The sequence below is a fragment of the Orycteropus afer genome, unplaced genomic scaffold (assembly GCF_000298275.1).
Source record: "Orycteropus afer afer isolate SDZICR_OR568_19922 unplaced genomic scaffold, OryAfe1.0 scaffold00116, whole genome shotgun sequence".
NCBI lineage: Eukaryota > Metazoa > Chordata > Mammalia > Tubulidentata > Orycteropodidae > Orycteropus > Orycteropus afer.
Window position 1 is genome coordinate 9178940 of NW_006921703.1, and position 6256 is coordinate 9185195.

The 6256-nt window shown below is 36.0% G+C and overlaps 1 non-coding gene across 1 annotated transcript; it reads left to right on the forward strand.

The window, feature by feature from the left end:
* Positions 1–3280: 3280 nt before the first annotated feature.
* LOC122150300 lies at positions 3281–3387 on the forward strand. Its single transcript, XR_006163597.1, has one exon. It is a non-coding gene; the product is annotated as a U6 spliceosomal RNA (small nuclear RNA).
* Positions 3388–6256: the final 2869 nt, after the last annotated feature.

Below are 6256 nucleotides of genomic sequence, written 5' to 3' on the forward strand. Positions count from 1 at the left end.
TTTTCACCATAGAATTCTATATTCAGACCAACTATTAATTAAATATGATAGAATGAAAACTTTTTCATATGGACAAGTCTAAATAAAAAATAAATAAATAAACCTCCTATATACATCTTTTCAAGAAGCTACAAGAGGATTAACTTCAGTAAAATGAATAAAGCAGGAAACTACAAGAGACAGGACTAAAAAGAACAGAAAGGCACAGGAAAACTTCCAGAATGATAATGAAGGAAAAAGCTGTTGAGCAGTTCTGGAGGATGATCTGTCTAGATTATAGTTGTACAGAATGATTCCAGGAAGGAAGTCTCTGTAAGTAAAATGAAATTGATAAATCATCTGACATTTTTAATGTTTAAGGCAGTAACTCGTCTCTCCAAGACTTTGTATATAAAATGGTGATAGGTACATAGAAAACTTAATGCACTAAAGCAAAAGTTGCATAGTAAAGAATATGAAATCATAGCACACTTATGAGGAACAGCTGTAAATAATGTTTACATAAGAATAATAATGTAAATGTAATAATAATGTAAATGTAAATAATAATGTAAATGTCTATCCAACTATAAAATAACTACATTAAAATGATTGGGAAGTTATAGCAAGGGAATGAGGTTAAGGTTTAGGGAAAAAAAGCCTATTTTCTCAGAGTGGAAGCAAACAATTATTACCTAAAAACTAAAAAATTATGAAATAATGTTGTTGTTGTTGTTGTTAAGTGCCATCTAGTCGTTTCCAACTCATAGCGACCCTATGCTTAGCAGAACAAAACACCTTCTAGTCCTGAGCCACCTCCACGATTCTTGCTACACTTGAGCCCATTGCTACCACCACCGTGTCAGTCCACCTCGTTGAGGGCCTCCCCCTTTTTCGTAGACCCTCCACCTTACAAAGCATGACATCCTTCTCCAGGGAATGGTCCCCTTCTGACAACATGACCGAAGCATGTGGGACGAAGTCTGGGCATTCTCGCCTCCAAGGAGCATTCTGGCTGCACTTCCTCTGAGACAGACCTGCTAGTTCTTTCAGCAGTCCACAGTACTTTTAGCATTCTTCGCCAACTCCACATCTCAAAAGCATCAACTCTTCTTCAGTCTTCCTTCCAGCTTTCACATGCATGTAGGTAACTGAAAATACCATGGCTTGTGTCAGACACATGTTAGTCCACAAGGAGATATCTTTGCTCTTCAGCACTTGAAAGAATTCCTTTGCTGCTCATTTGCCCAGTGCTATATGTCGTCTGATGTCCTGACTGCTGGCTGCTTCCATTGGCGTCAATTGTAGAACCAAGCAATGTGAAGCCTTTGACAACTTCAATTTTTTTCTCCATTTATCATAATGCTGCTTATAGGTCCAGTTGTGAGGATTTTTGTTTTCTTTATATTGCGATGTAATCCATACAGCAGCCTGTATTCTTCAATCTTCATCAGTAAGTACTTCAAGCCATCCTCATTTTCAGCAAGCAAAGTTGTATCACCAGTGTATTGCAGATTGTTAATGATTCTTCCTCCAATCCTGATGCCATGTTCTTCTTCATACAGTCCAGCTTCTCAGACTATTTGCCCAGTATACAGATTGAATAAGTATGGTGAAAGGATACAACCCTGACACACTCCTTTTCTGATTTTAAACCATGCAGTGTTCCTTTTTTCTGTCTGAACTGACAGCCTCCTGGTCTATGTACAGGTTCCTCATGAATACAATGAAGTATTCTGGAATCCCCATTCTTCTCAATGTTAGCCACAATTTGTTATGATCCACACAATCAAATGCTTTTGCATGGTCAATAGAACACAAGTAAACATCTTTCTGGTATTGAAATAAAATAATAGACTCCTGCTTTTTAGAGACATGCAAGTGAATCTCAAAAGAGCCAGGTAAACGATTCAAAAGTGTCTACCTCTTGGGAATAAAATTAAGAGATTGTAGCTAAATGAGGAGCTCTGGTAGCATAGTGGCTAAGACACTTGCCTGCTAACCAGACGGCTGGCGGTTCAAACCCACCAGCCACTCCTCGGAAGGAAGGTTGGGCAATCCTACTTCAGTAGTGATGCTGCCTCGGAAACCCAAGGAGGGGTCGCTATGAGTCAGGGCTGACTCGATGGCACATAACAAGCTAAATGAGGAAGCAATCTACTTTATTATTATCATTATAAGCCTTGAAAAACAGCTTGACTTTTTAAAATATGGGTATGAATGGTTTTGATTTTTCAATGTTTAAAAGATAAAAGGGTCGGTACAGAAGTTATTGCAAGGAAAAATCAAAGAAATGGAACATAATGAGTGATCAAATACTGGAAAAAATAAAAATAAAAAAGAGCCCCATCATTTCTTATTTGGATGACTTAAGAGACTTTTTAAAACAATCATTAAGAGAGGAAATAGAAAATTAGTACATGAATGAGATGGTTGTTATATTATGAAGTTCACTGCATAGACTGGCAGTCAGACAACATGATTGTAATCTTCATTCTCCACCGATCAACTTGTCCACCTTGTCAATTTATGTGGTTACTTCTATAACCTCAGTTCCTCTATTTGAAAAGGGGGGATGGTGAATGCAAGGATCTCTACCATCTTTTCCATCTTGATTGAGAGGAATTTCATTTTACACTTGTGTTGGTTGGAGTTGACCGTGAAATTATCAAGTGATCCATGTGCAGAAGATCACCAGAAGTGCACAAGGGGAGTTGAGGAAAAGATCAAAGTTGCAGAGGCAGACTGTAAAGGCATCTGCACGTAGGAAGTTCTTAAGCTTAAGAATGTAAGAACGCCAAAGCAAAGACCATAGACAGAGAAATGGAAATACAAAGGACCCACCAGCCACTCCTCGCAAGGAAGATTGGGCAATCTACTTCTGTAGTGATACTGCCTTGGAAACCCAAGGAAGGGTCGCTAAGAGTCAAGACCAACTTGACGGCAGTGAGTCTGGTTTGGTTTTTGCAACTTTAGGAAAAGTGCACCCTAAAGAAAAATGAGAGGCAGTTAGCAAAGGGATCATAGAAGAATATTTTTGAGAGGCAGGAAAATCTAGAATAGCAGAGGTGTTGCCTTTCAAAACAGAACAGAAGGACAATTTCAGCTATTAATTCAATTGGCTTTTAGAATAATAACGAGGAATTTGATGCAATGAATTCAAGAACAGTTTCTGAAATTAAACAATTCGAGAAAATGTCATCTTATACTAAATTAAATTGTGGTGTTTGTGATGAATATCTAAAATACCATGGACTGCCAGAAGAACAGACAAATCTGTCTTGGAAGAAGTTTAGCCAAAGTACTCCTTTAAACAGCACATATACTAAAATTGGGCTGATATAGAGACGGTTAGCATGGCCTTTGTGCAAGGATGACACCCAAATTCATGAAGTGTTCCATATTTTTTGTTGTGTATGTTTTCACCACAATAAAACTCAAAAAAAAAAAAAAAGAAGAAGAAGAAGAAGAAAAAGTACAGCCGAATACTCCTTAGAAACTACAATGGCTGGACTCCCCCTCGTGAAATTTGGTCATGTCAGAGGGGGCAGGTCCCTGGAAACATATAACATGCTTGGTAAAGTAGATGGTCAGTACAAAAGGGGAAGAACCTCACTGAGATGGCTTGGCACAGTGGCTGCGATGATGGGCCCAAGGATAGCAAGGATTGTGAAGATGGTGCAGTGTTTCGTTCTGTTGTACATAGGGTTGCTATGAGTTGGGGCCAACTCGGTGGCACCTAACAACAACAAAATAATTATAATAAAATTTTGCAATTTTAAGAAATATTAAGAAGTTACACCAAACATAGATAAGCTTTTTTTCCCCCTTTTACATTAGATCATTCCAGGCATGAAATATTAAGCAATACCTTTTTGGGGATCCACATTGAATAGAAGTGGACTTTTTATGTTTTCACCTTTAGAAATATGTCAGTAATAGAAATCTTGCCCTACACTATGAATTTTTCATAGGGCCAGATGGCTTTTCAACCAAGCACTCTATAGCTATCAGCCCCAACTATGATCCAATAAGGTTAAATGGAAGTACTGTACAAAATTTCACCAAGCCCTATCATGCACACACATACCACTTCCTTTATTTTTCATGCATAATTATTCATCCATATAGTAAATCAAGTCAGTAAATACACAAAAATACAAATTGTTTTTTTATTTACAAGTGGTAAAACTCTCCTGATTTTGTTTTGCATTTTTCAACTCTATACAGTTTAAAGGACCATGTAATTATATAATCTGTATATTTCCAATTTCAGAGGCAGCATGGCACATACACATGAGTGTATATGAATATACATAAAACTTCTATAAGCATTCCTCAACTCCCAGACATATTATTCATTCCTATTTTTCACTAATATTGTTAACAAAGTTACAGACTTCTTTGTAAAAACAGTTGTGTTTATTTTAGTTTGTATTTTTTAGTTAGTTTTTTACATAATAATTCTATCTAAAGTGGTTTAACTTGGAGTCAAGATGTGATCATTTATATGACTCCATTAAGTATTATTATATTGATCCCCTGAAATAGTATGCCAAATTCCACGTTCATCTCTACTGTTTAAATAAGTTGGAATACTATTTTCCCTTTCAACAATTTCTTCATTTAATGGTTAGTAATTCAACCAATTTATTCCATCAAGTAGGATCCAATTCCTAGTGACCCCTCCTTGGGTTTCCCAGGCAGGATCACTACAGAAGTAGATTGCCCAATCTTCCTTCTGAGGAGTGGCTGGTGGGTTTGAACCACCAGCCTTCTAGTTAGCAGACAAATGCCTTAGGCACTACCAGAGCTCCTAATTCAACCAATTTATTGCTTGGGACCAGTGGAGTAAATCTTAAGGCAATGTCCTGTCTCATTCTATACATTGTAAATCTTTAACCATTTGCTTCCCATAAAAATATTAGTTCATCACAACAATTACATTAATTAAATATAAACAAAGGGACTTTAAGTGCAGTATGAGTCACTAGAGGGCAGCAAAGATCAGAGAAAAGACCTGAATTCAAATGCTGATTCTTTATCTAGGGTAATAAAAAAAAAAAGCCCTGAATGTGCTAGAAATATGAAAATACGAGTCCTATCCTTAAACATTTCTGTGAATCTCAAAGTCTTGCCTTTTACACCATCGTGGTGTGAAAACCTACTGTAGACGGTCATCTTTCGGAAAGTTGATTGTCACTTAAATTCAGTTACTAGTGAACAATGAGCATTCCCGGACATTCTCAAGAAATGAAAACTGCAGTTTTATTGGTGACTTTCCCAATGATTGTAGTAGTTCCAATTTCAAAAAAAAAAAAAGTTATGAAATAAGTCATCTGAGAAAGATTTTCAGTGTAGTTTCTGTTTCTTTGGAGTGACCAGATGTTTCCTAAAGATTTTTATTTTTCCATCCAGAGCAGTAAAAATGAAACATATTTAAATTGCTTTAAAAAGAGAGTTATTTTCTGGGTCTATTAAAGATACATACATGCATAAAAAGGCAAACTATATTTAAAATTCTATAGCTTCATGTGCATTCCTACTAACAGAAATTATTTTAAAGTTATTTTTAATTAATTAATAGAAAAATCCAGTGAAGATCTATCTTGTCCTTTTTAAATTATTAATTTTTATATACACATATTAACAAGTTTATTAAATTCTTGTAACATCAGAAAGGGGCTCTGAACTTACAATAAATTTGGCTTGTGAGTGAAAAACCCAATTCTTGCTCTGCACTTCAAAATTCATGTTAAAATGCATTGTAAGCCTTCATTCTTTAGTATTATATCAATATTTACTCTAGTGTGTTTTAATACTGTAGTAAATATCAAAGTTTATATGAATTTCTTTGGAAATAAAACATGCAAAATAACACAATGCTATACTTGGCAATTAACAGAATAGAGGGTTTTTTTTTAATAATGTTTCCCTTCTAATATTGACCTTGACTATGTGATGTTAACTGTTTATTCTATATCATATATCCTGACAAAGTTTTAGTTTATTCCCCTGGAATTTAGAAATTAAAAGAAAAATAAAGGGTATTTGTTAAGTATTTTGTTTTAGGCTTCTTCTTGTTCTTGTTATGTGCCATGGGATCAGACCCAACTCTGAGTGACCCCTCCTTGGGTTTCCGAGGCAGTAATATCTCTACAGAAGTAGATTGCCCAAACTTCCTTCCAAGGAGTGGCTGGTGGGTTTGAACCATCAGCCTTCTGGTTAGCAGTCAAGTGCCTTAGGCACTATGCTACCAGAGCTCCTTGTTTTAGGC